Source organism: Hyaena hyaena, unplaced genomic scaffold (assembly GCF_003009895.1).
Source record: "Hyaena hyaena isolate Hyena2069 unplaced genomic scaffold, ASM300989v1 scaffold_7, whole genome shotgun sequence".
NCBI classification, from domain to species: domain Eukaryota; kingdom Metazoa; phylum Chordata; class Mammalia; order Carnivora; family Hyaenidae; genus Hyaena; species Hyaena hyaena.
In genome coordinates, this window is record NW_024080639.1 from 2,977,113 (window position 1) to 2,992,151 (window position 15,039).

Genomic DNA, 15,039 nt, shown 5'->3' on the forward strand with positions numbered 1-15,039 from the left:
AGAGAAGACAGCCTCCCCAACTCCACATCGCCCATCCCTCCAAACTGGAGGTTTTCAATAGCTGTTTGCTATTTGCTCTTGAGGTCATTTCATGTCTGAGTTTTGACTTCCTAATGGATTGACTTATCCTAGAGGGCAGGGTCTTTTGGGGACTTGTTTTGTCCCTCATCTGGCATACGGAGCGCCTAAAGAGTACAGGCTCAAGGGGCACCTGGGGGGCTCAGGGGGCTAAGCGTCTGACTCTTGATTATGGCCCAGCTCATGATCTCACCGTTCATGGGTTCAAGACCCACGTTGGGTTCTACGCTGATGACACGGAGCCTGCTTGGGATTCTCTGTCTCCTTCCCTTTCTCTGCCTCTCCCCTGCTTGTGCTTTATTTCTCTCTCTCTCTCTGTCAAAATAAATAAAATAAACATTAAAATTTTTTTTTTTAAAAAAGAATATGGGCTCAAGATTTATCTCTGTTGGGACGACTACAGGAACGGAGATATGTATTCAGCTCTCAGAGGACAGTGGTTTCTCCGTGGGGCCTGTGCGTGAGCCAGAGTGGACAGGTTGCTTGGCTATAGCAAAGATTCTTCTGTCTTTGAGGAACTCCTCCTGAGCGTCTTAGGACATCCCTGGCTTGAAGGCAGGGAGCAGGGAAGGCTATGTGTCCCAAAGAGCAGGTCCACTTCCTTCTGCCTTTCCCATCTTGTCAAGGGTTACATCACCTCCTCTGTTTCATAAAATGTAACGTTGTCAAATTGTCGGTGCTGCTCTGGGCGTGCGGAGAGGTGGGTCAGAGAGGACAGGGCCCTTCGACAACCTTGTGCTCTCAGCTCTGGACCAAGACATTCACCCAAGGGTCGTGGGCTCACGATCTTTCAGTTTCTCCCCATTTCTCTTTCCACGGGGCCTTCCGTCAGATCATTCAGGCCGACAAGGGGTCAGCAGTTCTGTCATCACCCCATCACCAAAGCCTTCTTTCTCCTCTTCCCATCAACCTCCTACCCTTGAATCGCTTCCTCTTCCTATGGCCAAACAGCAAGAGGTTTGTTTGTAGCCAGTAATCCTCCAGAGGAAGCAACCAAGTTCTAGGTTGCCCCTAGCCAGGCCATTGTGAGCTTCACTGCCATCGTAAAATGGACATTGATTATTAGTTTACAAAGTGCTTTCACATGCATGGCCTTTCTAATGCTTTATAATGCTGTGGGGAGTTTATGAAGGACAAGACCAAGTTTAGAGGAACATTCTCCCCAGGGTGCCAGTCCGTTGAGCATCTGACTCTTGATTTCGGCTCAGGTCATGATCTCACGGTTCTTGGGATTGAGCTCCACTTGATACTCTGCACAGGAGGCATGGAACCTGCTTGGGATTCTGGTTCCTTCTCCATCTGCCCCTCCTCCACTCACACACATACTCTCTCTCAAAAATAAACTTAAAAAAAAAAGCAGAAAACATATTTCCTAACTGTGTTTTAAAAACTTTTTAAAATATTTATTTATTTTTGAGAGTCAGAGTAAGAGAACGAGCAGGGGAGGGACAGAGAGAAGGAGACATAGAATCAGAAGCAGGCTCCAGGCTCAGAGCTGTCAGCACAGAGCCTGATGCAGGGCTCAAACTCATGAACCATGAAATCATGACCTGAGCCAAAGTCAGGATGTTTAACCGACTGAGCCATCCAGGTACCACTTAACTGTGTGGTTGTATAAAATAATTTCTGTTTCCAAAATACCAGCTTTTGGACCAAAAGATGGAGACCAAGCTCAAGCTTCCTCAATCCTTATAACTTTCGTCTTTAGTTTTTCTGGGTGGAAACAGAGCCCCTTCTTACCCTGTTTCTTCTGTGGAACTTTGAGTCATTTGGGCTAGAAATTCAACCCAATCTCTACTAGGTACACAGATAGGGCCCCAGAATCTCCCTCCGTGCTGATCAACCCCAGCGGTTCCCAGGACTAGAGGAGAAGGCTGTGGTGACGATGGGGCCCCGGAAGTAGAATTCTTCTCTCACCAGATGAGTTGTGATTATTACGAATGATAAAGAGGCTCAGTGCTTTATTATTTTTACTTTTAAAAATTGTGAAGCAAATGTTTCTCTCTGCACCATAACTGATCATTTTAATTTCCTTGCTTTTGCTATAATAAAAATTGACGTTAAAGAATGCCTGAGGCAGGGTAATGAGAAAATGAAATTAGTTTTTCAGTTGACTGATCAAAAGCATTTTATATGTGATAATAAACAGTTTATTTTACTCTTTTGCTTATGACATAATTAATGGCAAAAATATTTTCCTGAAATTCATATTGTCTGCCGAATTCTCCTTCCAAGTTCCAGGAAACTAATATTTTTGTAACTCTCCAGACTGGGTGAAAAAAAATAAATAAACTTTACCACTCCCTGCTGGGGAGAGTTTATAATCTTTGTTTAACCCTTTGTGATTTGTGGCTACTCTTGGACCAGTCAGGTCAGGGAAAATGCTTGTCTGCTGTATTTCCTTCCTAGAGTACAGCACTATTTTTCTGTTCAAACTGGAGTCAGCCCTCTTTCTTTCTTGTTTCTTTCTTGTTGGAACACTCTTCCTTAAAACCTGTCAAGCCCGGATTTGTGGTCAGGATTAAAAGGTACAGATGTTTTAAAAGTGTAGACTGATTGCAACGCAGCGAACTGAATTTGAACTTCTTTGATTTTTGACTGAAATACGCGCTGCTTTTCTTCACGAGCAAGATAAGACAATGATGGCTTTGAATAAGTGTTGAACTGGGATTTGAAGGCCTCGCTGCTCATCCCAAATATTGCCTTCCCCACATAAAAGTTTGGTATTTCAGTTTCCTCATCTGGGCAACTTCCTAATTCACCTTTTTTTTTTTTAAACATGTTTTTTCTTTAATGTTTATTTACTTATTTTTGAGAGAGAGAGAGAGAGCACAAGTGAGGAAGGGGCAGACAGAGGGAGATAGAGAATCCCAAGCATGCCGTGCACTGTCAGGTTGGGCCCAATGAGAGGCCTGAACTTACAAAGTGTGAGATTAAGACCTGAGCTGAAATCAAGAGTCAGACACTTAACTAACTGAGCCATCCAGATGCCCGAAATTCACCTTTTTTTTTTTTAAGTTTAATTATTTATTTTGAGAGAGAGAAAGAGAGAGAGAGGAGAAGACAGAGACATAGAGAGAAAATGGGTAGCAGAGGGGCAGAGAGAGGGAGGGAGAGAGAGAATCTCAAGCAGGTTCCACACTGTCATTGCAGAGCCCAACTTAGGGCTCGATCTCACAAACAATGAGATGGTGACCTCAGAGAGAGGAGAAGACAGAGACATAGAGAGAAAATGGGTAGCAGAGGGGCAGAGAGAGGGAGGGAGAGAGAGAATCTCAAGCAGGTTCCACACTGTCATTGCAGAGCCCAACTTAGGGCTCGATCTCACAAACAATGAGATGGTGACCTCAGCTGAAATCAAGAGTCAGACGCTTAACCAACTGAGCCACCCAGAGGCCCCAAATTCACCTTTTTTTTTTTTTAGTTTAATTATTTATTTTGAGAGAGAGAGAGGAAGGGGCAGACAGAGAAAGAGAGAGAACGGGTGGCAGAGGGACAGAGAGAGGGGGAGAGAGAGAATCGGAAGCAGGCTCCACGCTGAGAGCACAGAACCCGACTTGGGGCTCCATCTTGAAAACCATGAGATCATGACCTGAGCTGAAATCAACAGTTGGATGCTCAACCAGCCAAGCCATCAGGCGCCCCCTAAATCATCTTGGTAACAGTAAAAGCACCAATTACGAGGACATTGCTATGTGCCAGGTGCACCAAGGTGTAAATGCAAAGGCATTTCCCAAAGCACCGTTTGTAAGACCAGAAAACTGCAGTCAACCTGTATCCCCTAGCTTTTGCTGCCCAACACCTACTTCAAAATGTAATGGCATAAAACAATGACCATCTTATCTAGCTCACGATTCTGCGTTGGCCAGGTGGCTTTTCCGGTCTCAGCTGACTTGGCTGAGCTCTGTTTGGCTGTCTCACATCTACTGGTGTTTCAGCTTGCAGCCGGAGGGATCAGGATGGCCCCCTCGCAAAGCTGGGTGTCAGCAGGCTGAACAGTCAGCTGGGACCACTGGTCTCTGCTCTAGGTCTCTTATCCCCTGAAAGGTTAGCTTGAGTTTGTTCATGTGGTGTTCGCAGGGTTCTAAGTGGGGCAAGAGAGAGAAGGCCGAGGATAAAATATTTTTAAGTGTCCATTTGAATCAACATTTGCTATAATTCCATTGGCCGAAACAAGCCACATGGCTTACCCTGAAGTCCATACAGTAGGGCACTACCCAAAGGAAGGGAGACCTTACAGCCCCTTCAGCAGGAAGCCTACCGCATAACCTAAATAACCATCAACACCAAGAATGATTGACTCAGTTAAGATTCATATTTGCTGTTTACATACAATCTTTGAATATGCTGTTCTTTTTGTTTGGACCCTGGTTTGTTGAGCAGGTCAAATCCTATCTCTAAAGCTCTCACAATATTATGCGCTTTTCCCTGTAATCCTTCCCACATTTGCAATATTACATTAATTTGCATGACTATCTAACAGGTAACCCCGCTATACTGCAAGTTCAAAAACACAGGGACTGTATCTTTTTTTTTTTTTACTTAATGTTGAATCCTCAGCCTGCCAGAGAGTATGACCTAGAACAGAAAAGTATTTGTTAGGTAATTGCTTTCGATTATCTTTAATTTCTCTCAATATCACGTAGTTGTCACCAAAGAAGGCTTACATATCTCTCAAATTTATTCTGAAGTACTTGATGTTTTCAGTAGATATTTTTATAGTTTTTATTTACTTTTGAGACAGAGACAGAGCACGAGCAGGGGAGGGGCAGAGAGAGAGGCAGACACAGAATCTGAAGCAGGCTCCAGACTCCAAGGTGCCAGCACAAAGCCCCGATGAGGGGCTCGAACCCACGTGTGATCATGACCTGAGCCAAAGTCGGATGCTTAACCGACTGAGCCACCCAGGAGCTCCTTTTTAAAAATTCATCTTTTTCTCTGTTGATGGTAAATGGCACTACAATTGAGTTATGTATCAACCTTGTAAATAAAGACCTTGCCAAATTCACTAATTACTTCTAAGACTTTGTATATTCTTTGGGATTTTTTTATGTGAAATTATGTCATCTATGAATAATGTCTATTTTATTTCTTCTTTTTTTTATTTCTTACCCCTTTTATTTTCTTGACTTATTATAGTCCCCAAGACTCTCATTACAATGTTCATTAGACGTGATATAGGGCATCCTTATTTTGTTTATGATTTCAGAGGAAAGGATTTGGTAATTCACCATTAGAATGAGGCCTCTTAAGTATTTCTTTTTATTTATTTCTTTTTAAGTTTTTATTTACTTATTTCTGTTGACAGAGACAGAGCATGAGTAGGGGGAGAGGAGCAGAGAGACAGAGAGAAAGAATCCCTAGCAGGCTCTGTGGTGTCAGCTCAAAGCTCTACCCAGGCTCAAACTCATGAGCTGTGAGATCATAACCTGAGCCAAAATCAAGAAATCAGACGCTTAGATGACTGAGCTATCCAAGTGCCCACTATTTCTTTTTACATTTAACCATTAAAGGGACGCATGGGTGGCTCAATCGATTAAGCATCTTATTTTGGCTCAGGTCATGATCTCATGGTTTATGGGTTCGAGCTTCACGTCAAGCTCTGTACTGACAGCTCAGAGCCTGGAGCCTGGTTTGGATTCCGTGTCTCCCTCTCTCTCTGCCCCTCCCCTGCTTGTGCTCTGTCTCTGTCTCTCTCTCAAAGATAAATAAACATTTTTAAGAAAGTTTTAAATTTAACCATTAAAGAAGCTTTCAAATCTATATCAAAGTAGGAAGAATAGTGTTATAAGCTCCATGTACCATCACCCGGCTATAACAATTGTCAACATCTTACCATTCTTATTTATCTATAATCCCCAGTTTTTATTTCTTTGCTCATAAAATAAGTACATTTGGAATAAGTAAAGTAATGAATGCAATGGAATTCTGCACAACCATTAAATATATAGTAGATCAATCTGTATGGATATAGAAAAATGTCATATGGTAAGTAAAAAGAAATACATATACATACACACATATCCTATGTTTGCATTAAAGCTACATATGTATACTCCCTCTATATGTACATGCATAGAACAGAGAAGGATATTCACCAAGCTAGTAACAGAGTTTATGTCTGGAAAGTGAGAAAGGGAATAGGGGATAGATGGTGTTTCTTTTTCTTTATACACTCTTATGTTATTAGAATTTCTCTCAATGAGCACACACTGCTTTTGCCATTGAAGAAAACCAATAAAGGAAAAAACGTATTCTTAAACAGCTAGTTTGTGAACATTGAGTTAAGAAAGTAATGATCCAGGAGCTAACAAGCTATGCAGAACTAATTTCATTTCTTTCTTCATCTTTTTAAAAAATACCCTTATGAGACTCATAGTTTAAGAGAATGCAATAGCCTAATCTATCTTCACATCCCTTAACCTGGTTTCTTGTGATGCCCTTTTGGAGAAGTTCGAGACCTGAAGGCTGAGGACTGTTCGGTCATCCATCAGTGTTTGCTGAGAACCTGTTCTACACCAAGTGCTCTTCTAGGATATGGAGCCTAGCGCTAAACAAGTGAGACAAGATCCCGGTCCCCAGCGATCTTCCATTCTAATTGGAGGGACAGTTACTATATAAATGAACAATTACGCCTCAATACGCCATCTCCTCTGAAGGGATTAAAGTAGAGAATGACTTGGAGAGCAATGAATTGGCTACTGGGTGGTCAAGGAGAGTCTGAAGAAAATTACTCTTAGGCTGAGATCCGAGAGCTAAGAAGATCCATCGAGGTGGAAACCAGGGAAAAAAAGTCTACATTGCAGGTCTATGTGGTGCAAAGGCCATTAAGTAGGTAATGAGCAGAGTGGGCTTGAGGAATGGCATGGAAATCAAGGAAAGTGAGGGTGAGGAACAAAGTGGGGAGTGGAAAAAGGACCCGAGGGCAGGGAAGGAGGCAGGCTTTAGGTTAGGTGAGGCTGTGAAGTCAAGGTAAGGACTTGCATATGGAAAACCATTGAAGGATTTTAGGCAAGGAAGTTCCATAATCGTCTGATTTTTGTTTCTCTGTCATGTTTTGTTTTAATCGTGCTGGTAACACTGTTGAGAATGGATTGGAATGGACCAAACAGAAGAGACACCAGAAGACTGCTATTCTGAGCCAAAAAAAAGGAAGATGTTAGAACAGTTGAATTCGTGATACACGATGGGAGCAGAATCTTCTAGGATTTACTAATGGATTGGATTAGATTAGGCAAAGAGAGGAATCCAGGGTGACTTGTAGTTTTCCTGCTTGAGAAAATGGCAGGGATATGTTTTATTGAAATGGAAAAGACTGGGAAGTTCATGAACATGTTAAGTTTAAGATGCTCCTCGAATGTCCAAGTGGAAATATCAATCAGATAGCTTGATAAACAAATCTGGAATCTCCAAGGGAGGCCAATATTTGCTGTCGATTTGGGACTCTTTGGCAAATAGATGGTATCCAAAGTTGGTGATTTCATCGTCTGTTGACAAATCTGTCTCTGAAGGGTATGGATTAATCCAGGACCCTGCCACTGTTCTACCCCTTTCCACACACGCATTTGATAACGGGGAGAGAGAAAACTTGTTCTGATCACATTTGCGGTCAGTAGTCTACCTGGGGGAAAGCAGACTGGATGAAAGAATGGAGATGCAAAAATGGTAATGGGTAGGCATGACTCAAGATGACAGGGATATGCATTCACTTTATTTTGAGTCCCCCAGCTCAAGAGTGGAAGACTGTTAACTGACTAGGTAAGTCCTTCCTGTGGAAAATGACCCAGGTTGCCATAGGTTTAATATGTACCAATAGTGTGTTAGAGAGATTTACACCCATGACTAGGACCGGAACAAAACTTACGGGCCACTAAGCAAGCTCATGAGAAAAACCTCGTTGACATGTGTCATGTAGGTAGAGACCTAATGAGGCTAAAAGAGGGAGCTGTGCAGGTGTCTGAGAGAAGGGACTTTCATGTGTCAGGAACAGCAGGTGCAAAGAAGTGGAACCTTGTCACCCTTGATTAGTTCCATACTCCCCGTGCCCAGACATTGCCAGGTACATAATAAACAATAGGTGTTTCACAAATCTTTAAAGTATTTATTTATTTAACGAAAGAGTGAGAGAGAGCATGAGTGGGGAAGGGGCAGAGAAGAGAATCCCAAGCAGGTTCTATGCTGTCAATGCAGAGCTTGATCTCACAAACCATGAGATCATGACCTGAGCCAAAATCAAGAGTCAGATGCTTAACTGACTGAGCCACCCAGGCACCCCATTAGTAAATGGTTATTGAATGAAAAAATGCACTTTTACTAACATTCACATGGATCATGATCAATAGGGAAGGGAAGTCCCCTCCTCCCCAGTTTTTTTCTTTATCCCTTCCCACACTGAGATTCTCTGAGCCTGGATGATCATTATCATCCAAAATACATTCCTGAGTTCTTAACGGCAAATGAGGCAGTGCTGAAAAATGTGCAAAAAGACCCTCCTACATTGTTGGTGGGAATGTAAACTGGTGCAACCCCTCTAGAAAACAGTGCGGAGGTTCCTCAAAAAATTAACAATAGAGCCAGCAATGGCTGCTGAGCCAGCAATAGCACTGCTAGGAATTTACCCAAGAGATACAGGAGTGCTGATGTACAGAGGGCACATGTACCCCAATGTTCATAGCAGCACTCTCCACAATAGCCAAAACATGGAAAGAGCCTAAGTGTCCATCAACTGATGAATGGATCAGGAAGATGTGATTTATCTATACAATGGACTACTACATGGCAATGAGAAAGAATGAAATCTGGCCACGTGTAGCAATGTGGATGGAACTCGAGGGCGTTATGCTGAGCGAAATAAGTCAGGCAGAGAAGGACAGATACCATATGTTTTCACTCATATGTGAAACAAGAGAAAGTTAACAGAGGACCATGGGGAAGGGGGAGGGGAAAAATAGTTAAGGAGAGGGAGGGATGCAAACCATAAGAGACTCTTAAATACTGAGAACACACTGAGGGCTGATTGGGGTGGGGGAGAGGGGAAGGGGGGTGATAGGCATGGAGGAGGGCACTTGTTGGAATGAGCACTAGGTGTTATATGGAAACCAACGTGACAATAAACAAAAAAAAATGTGCAGAAAGGACCATATAGACCTTTCTAATTGTGTAATCTAAAATCTACTGGTGTAGTTTGGTTGAAGAACACACGTAAAATTGTGTAACGCAGTGCTTGGAAGTGGCTCATACAGCAAGTGCTGGAAGCAGAGTCTCTTGTAAAGAAAACAAAAAAGGATGGTGGGTAGTTAGATACTCTCCAGGTAAGGGGTAAATGTAATGAAATGTATTGAATGGTAAGTTCTACTTATTCATAGAGTGATTAGTATGTGTTTGGCTAAAGGAAGTGAAAAGAACGAAGACATACTGAGTGCTTAGTATGTGTCAGGAATTATGCCAGATACTCAGGTTTCATTTCTTCTGAAAACAGTCACAGGAGATGGGAATCATCCTAATTTTCAATTGTGAAAATATTACAGTTGATTCACATAAGGACACAATCTTTTTCCCTCTTTGGCAGTATTAGCAATTGGCTAATTCTGTATACTTTTTAAAAGTTCTTTAAAACATTTATTCATTTTTGAGAGAGAGAGAGAGAGAGAGACAGAGCATGAGCAGGAAAGGGGCAGAGAGAAAGGGAGATACCAAATCTGAAGCAGGATCAAGGCTCTGAGCCTGATGTGGGGCTTGAACCCACAAACCCTGAGATCATGACCTGAGCTGAAGTCGAACGCTTAGCCGACTGAGCCAGGCACCTCTAATTCTGTACACTTTTAATTTCTGAATCAGGTAAGTCTCATTTGAATAATTCCTTTTGCATTTTAATCTTTTATTTATGACAAGTTTGCTAAAGAGTATATGTTACTTGCTTCATTTTAACAAGTCCAAGGAAATACCCTAACTTATGGCCCCTGTAGAAAACCCAGTGTTGTATAGGATTGTCTGACTATATTCTACACATCATTTTTTTAAACAATTGAGTGATATATATAAAGTCAGGTGGATAGAAAACTTTTTTTTAAAATTTTAAAATGTTTTATTTATTTCTGAGAGAGGGAGAGAGAAAGCATGAGTAGGGGAGGGTCAGAGAGAGAAGGAGATACAGAATCCAAAAACAGGCTCCAGGCTGTCAGCACAGAGCCTGATGCGGGGCTTGAACCCACGAACTGTGAGATCATGACCTAAGTCAAAATCAGATGCTTAATCGACTGAGTCACCCAGGTGCCCCGAAAACTTTTAAGTCCACCGCTTTAAACTGATAATGTTGGTATATTTGCTAGAAACAAATACTAGACAACAGACTAAACAATAAAACACTAGATAATACCAGTAAAATCATGAGTAAGATAAAGATATTGGCAATCACTACTCTTATTTAACATTTTGAGGTGTTAACCAATAAAACAAGACATGAGCTAGAAAATGAGAGATAAACATTGGAAAGAATATAGTCATCATTTTTATGATATGATTGTCTACATAGAAAGGTGTCAAAAAGAAATCAAATGAAAAACTACCAAGATTGTAATAGAGTTCAATAGGAACACCAGACTAGTACAAAATTGTGCTTTTTAAATTCCAGAAGTAATCAGTTAAAATAACAACAATAATCCACATTAACAAGAATACAAACACCAAAAGTAAATATAATAATTATTTTGGTTGAAATGTGACCTTCATGAAACTTTTGGCAACCACAGAAAATAATTTTATCTAAATTGTTTTACAGTCAGCTTTTTAGAAATAAAATCATGTCTTCAATACTTTTTGAAATCGTCTTGATTTTTCAGCAATTTACACTCTATCTAATGTGGTTTCTGTGTAAATAATTTCACTATAGTTTTAAGTGTATATGTGTGTGGGGGCCGATAATTTTGTATTGTTTTGTGGATGGAAAAGGAAAACAGTTCAAGCTGAGAAAACTATTCTTGAACACCAATTTTTTACACATGTTTTTAAAGAATGTTTTAAACCACTGTCAAAAAATGCAAGCTCTCTATAGGAAAACTGTAAAATTTCATAGCATAGCAACTTTGTAGTTTAGAAATAATGTGAATGGATAGAATATCATACCTACTCCATAATGAGAAGATTTGATAAAGTTCAGTTTCCTCCACATCAATCCATACAAATTCCTACGATTTCAATGAAAATGCCAATAAGATCTTTTGGTGGGTATCTTCTGGGGGAGGGGAAATTCAGATTGATATTACCCATTATTGGGAAGAGAAAACATACAAGAACAACCCTTTAAATGATTGAAAAGGAAGCTTAATGAAGAGGACAAAATCTAACAGATATCAGAATTACTTAAATAGAGCAGAGGGGCCCTGGGTGGCTCACTCATTTAAGCATCTGATTCTTGATTTCAGCTCAGATTGTGACCTCATGGTTCATGGGATTGAACCCTGCATTGGGCTCTGTGCTGACAGCACTGAGCCTGCTTGGGATTCTCTCTCTCCCTCTCTCTCTGTACCTCCCCTGCTCTTATTCTCTCTCTCTCTCTCTGTCTGTCTGTCTCTCTCTCAAAATACATAAATAAGAATTTAAGAAAGGTAGCAGAATAAATAATGGACAAGTATTGACTAAAGTCCCACTCTGTGATCACCCATGAGCCAATATGATAAGATTGTGATGTCCCATCATTAATCTCTCTTCAAAGGCAGTGTCACCAAGTTCTACTTCCTTGGTCCTCTTAGCATCCTTATTTAGTTTCAAATCTCTAATCCAGAAATCAATTTACCTGTGTCTCCTTATAACTTGCCTCCTTAAGGGCAGAAATTTTGTCTTATTCATGTTTTATCCCTAGACAGAGCACAACTTTTTTTTATTCAACTTAACTGAAGTGTTACTGTACCTTGGGCTAACGAGCAATTTGAATGGCCATGAGATTGCCTTCTCTTCTCTTTGATTAATCCAGAAAGGCTTCGTGGAATAGGTTAGATTCTAGACTCAGATGGAAGGGAGGTAGTCTAATTATACTATGATCTTCTTGAGAAGCTCAGCGGGGTCTGGGTTATGGTGGTGTTTCCAGAGAAGTGGCCACAGCATGGTAAACACTGAGAAATGAGTGACCCGTTGATGCTGCTCTGGCCCTTGCATAATCATGAGTCCAGGAATGACATTATATACATGAGGGAGAAGGGGGAAACCCCCACTGCTTTCTTTGGGAGAATTAGTGGCCCTGGTAGACACCTTCTGGTGGTTTAGTAGTGGATTGGGCTCCTTCTGCTCGCCATTTCTCGTGGGTTCCTGACATGGTGCCAGGCACTGTGGCCAGAATATGTGGAACAACTAGCCCTATATCCGTTTCATCCAACCCACCATCATTGATCACAGAGAGACGATTAGGTGATTTGTTGTGACCTAGACATTTGTATTTTTTCCTTATTGTGCAGTACACCCCTGGGAATGTGGAAGGGGACATGGGTGGGGTGGGGGAGGAGGAGAGTGGCAACCCTCACATTCTGGTTTATTTTCTTTCTTTTTTCTTTTAATTTTTATTTATTTCTGGGAGAGAGAGAGACAGCGTGAACAGGGGAGGGTCAGAGAGAGAGGGAGACACAGACTGAAACAGCCTCCAGGCTCTGAGCTGGCAGTCAGCACAGAGCCCGACGCGGGGCTCGAACCCACGAACCGCGAGATCATGACCTAAGCGAAAGTCGGACGCTTAACCGACTAAGCCACCCAGGCGCCCCTTTTCTGGTTTATTTTCATAACGACAAAGACGGGTTGAAAGTCGAAGAGTTTATTATTCACATGTATAAAGAACGTTTGAATAGATGAGGCACAGTCAGGAAGATGATTCGAGCTCAGTCAATGACGATGAGCTCGGCTAACCCCCAGTCTTGTCTGGCGGGTAGTGGCGAATGATGGCGGGGATCTTTGGGGCCTGGAGATCTTTCATGGAGATGGGTGAGAGATTCATCTTCCTCTCTAGCTCCACCATCGAGGGGACACACGTCACGATCTGGAGGACCTGGATGTGTCCTCAATGCCAATGAGTGGTATTAACTTGTCTTTATGCATCTCAGAAGGTTATATGGCATACCACACTCACAATAATAACTAACTGTAAGTGAAAGTTGCGCACAGGCAAATTTTGGCCAGAATTTTCCAGCATTAGAATTCCTAATGCTAATGGAGACCTCTAAGTCAGCCGATCCAACACCACCAAGGGATATTACAGAGGGAAAGGACTGGGTTACTTCACTTTCAAGGGCCCTGCCAGTGTGAGATCCTGGAGGCAATGAGAAAGCAGAGAAGAAAATCCAGGACACTTGGGTCAGGCACTTGCTGTGTGATCCTAAGTTGGTCACTTCCCCTCTCTGAGCATCAGTGTCATTGTCCATGGAATCAGAGGAGTGATCAAGGTAAATGCAGAATCAGAGTTTTCTTGAGAAACTTAGTTTTCTCTGGAGATCATGGGACAGAAGGAGATGGACTAGAGTTCCAGGCTCCCCACCCCCCGCCCCAGTGCTTACCAAGGTAATTCTGCTTCAATCTGCTTTATATTCATGAGGTCATTCTCAAGATTTTGTCTGGGGAAAAAAAGTTCCATGGTTTTTCTGTTTGTTTTTGTTTTTGTTTTTTTAATCGAGGGGCGCCTGGGGGGCTCAGTCAGTTAAGCATCTGACTCTTGATTTTGGCTCAGGTCACGATCTCACGGTTCATGAGTTTGAGCCCCGGCTTGAGCTCTGTGCTGACAGCACGGAGCCTGCTTGAGATTCTCTGTCTCCCTCTCTCTGCTCCCTTCCCTGCCTACTCTCTCTCTCTCTCTCTCTCAAAATAAATAAGTAAATAAAAATCGAAACTAAACCAAATTCCCTGACCTAAGTAATAATAGTTAACATAGACTGAGGGTGGCTACTCTTCCAGGCATTTTATCATTCCAGGTATAGTATCATCTAACTCTTATATAATAACCCTATAATGCACCTAATATCATTTTTTTAAATTCAAGTATAATTAACATTCAGTATTATATTAGTTACGGGTGTATGAGATTCTGCAGTTCTATGCATTACTCAGCACTCATCGTGGTACGTGCAGTCCTAATCTCCTTCACCTATTACCCCCATCTGCTCCCCCATCACCTGTAACTACCATTATTATTCCCATTTCACAGATGAGGAAACTGAGTCTGAGAGGACATTAGTCTCTCACTCAGAGTCATACGTTTTACATGGGGAGTGCTTACCTGATTCCAGAGCCTGGCTTTGATGCTGCATTGGCCCCCAAAGGCGAAGGCAGGTGCCCACACGATTTCCAAGCCTCCTCAGATTTGGAAGGTTGTATCTATGTTTGCCATTCTCGCTGCTCAACGTTCATTAATTCCGTCACTGAACGAATGATTCTTGAGTACTCACTACGGACCAGGGTCTGGAAGCGGAAAAGCAGAGTGCTGCTTCTTGCCTTTGTGGGGCATCCACCTGCTAAGGCAACTGCAGGCACTGCCCAGGAAGTTGTGGCAGCTGCATCCGGGGCCACTGGGTTGTCCTGTGGGCTCTGCCTTTAATGGGCCTGTTCCTCATCCTTCAGTGACCACATGGCACAGTTATGGAAAGCACAATTAATTTTTACTCACTTCCTGTCTGCAGTAAGTGCCCTATGTCTCTGAGACCACCGGGCCACTTTGATGGGCTGTAGAAGGTCTGGGGCAGCACCGAGGAGGTCAAAGTTCCCATTAGGTCAAGGTTTCTGCTGGAGGGCAGAGATAAAAGGATTTGAAACTCACAGGAACAAGTGATGGACAAGGACTTGTGGTCAGCCAAGCGGGACTGAAATGTAACATCATTTGAAAATGTCAACAGATCCGTTCAAGTCTCCTCCACTCAGGGTTCTTTGAGACTCACCCGGTGGGAGATAATCAATTCCAGAAACATCAGGGATCACCAGGTACTCAATATAGAT